A 1,556-nucleotide genomic window follows, 5' to 3' on the forward strand; every position below is an offset into this window, starting at 1 on the left:
GTTTATGGGCCCCCATTAAAGTGGAGCCTGACCTCACCCGCGTCTTTCTGTTCCACGCAGTTCCAAGGCATTCGGCTTTTCTGGAACATCGAAGTACGACAGCCACCACGTTCCCTTCAAGAAGCTGCTTGGGCCCCCTTCCCAAAGATGCTGCTTCTCAGTCCCCTCGGAGGGGCCCGAGAGCACGAGACCCTTGCCTCAGCCACAGCTGATTGGGTAAAGGAGGGGCACCTGACCCAACCAGACCAATTAGAGGCCCTCCCAGGAACTTGGCCTTGGGACATCTGGGCAGTTCCAGGCAGCCTCTGAGGGCTGCTTGAACGCTGTGCACCAGGCACAGTCGTGGGCTCCAGGGAGAGTAGAGTAAACAGAATGGGGAGGGTCGCCCGAGGCAGCCATCGTCCACCTTGGGCACAGAGCAGCAGCAGGAGCTGGAAAGGAAGACGCGTTCTCGGAGGAAAGCAGAGATCAGAGAGCTCAGAGCAGGACAGAACAGAGCTGCCAAGGTGCCTGCTGGCTCCCCAGTCGCCGGTTTCCCTTCCCCAGAGGCCAGGCCGCACTTCCTGTCCTTGAATCTCCGAGGTAGATTCTCCCATAAATTCTCCCTTTTTACTTGAGCTCGTGCAAGTGGGCTTCTGTTTGGTGCCGCTAGACTGTCCCTGCCCAAGGCGCCCCACGTGACACAATTAGCTCACGGTCCCCAAGGGGCAATTTATCCTTTCTGCAGACTGTCTGCCATAAATTTCCAGTCTCCACCTGGCTCCCCCTTGCCGACCAGTGAGTGTCCTTCTGGGCTCACTTTTGTTCTCGCGGGCCGCCAATGAGCTCGTGTCACCGGATCCGATGGCCTCTCTGTGCCCTGTCCCCTCTTGTCTCCTCACTGTTCCACATGGCTGACCACCGCCTTCCTCCCCCACGCTCCGCCCCACGTGGCTCCTCTGCCACCCCTCTCCCCTGCATCTCTTCCTCCCTCTCCTGCTCTGCATTTGTCTCCCTGTCTTGCTTTCCCGGCGCCTCAAGTGCCCCACTTTATTTGCCCTGTCAGCCTCTTCCTGACGTTCTTTCTGGCTCGCTCGGCCATCCGCCGCCCTTACCATGCTTTTCATCATCACCTGTCTCCAGACACAGGTTTGCACCTCAGTCCCCCGTTCCCTTCCAGCTGCTGGAAGCGCGTAGTGGGCACCCCCCTGGCCCCTCGGGCTCTGTGAGCTCCAGAGTGGTCTCCATATTTGCCCTCCTGGCCTGACCCTCTTCTCGTGTTCCTAGTTGGGTTAATGAGGCAGAAAAGTTTCTGTGCCCTTCATCCGTGACTCTCGGAGCCGGGAAATTTTGGCAGGGAGTTTTGGCCACGCTCCGCATCTCTTTGCCAGGAAATACCCACCTTGGGCCTCACTCAAGTCGTGATTCCAATTCCTTTGACTTTCTCCTTGCTCCTCACATTAGAATGAGTTACGTGAGCTCCTTGGAGCTAAGGTGCTCCCCTGTCTCTCACACTGAGGTCCAGCCCGAGGCCCGTGAAGGAAGGAACCTCCATGTGGCCGGTGTATTATCCATAC

The 1,556-nt window shown here is 58.0% G+C and overlaps 1 long non-coding RNA gene across 1 annotated transcript in view; it reads right to left on the reverse strand.

Annotated features, from left to right (window-relative positions):
- Window positions 1–1,556, reverse strand: part of LOC144218582 (uncharacterized) — a 20,484-nt gene that overhangs the window by 4,912 nt on the left and 14,016 nt on the right. The gene's annotated exons all lie outside the window — the stretch shown is intronic.

This window comes from Crocuta crocuta, unplaced genomic scaffold (assembly GCF_008692635.1).
Source record: "Crocuta crocuta isolate KB4526 unplaced genomic scaffold, BGI_CrCroc_1.0 scaffold49, whole genome shotgun sequence".
NCBI lineage: Eukaryota > Metazoa > Chordata > Mammalia > Carnivora > Hyaenidae > Crocuta > Crocuta crocuta.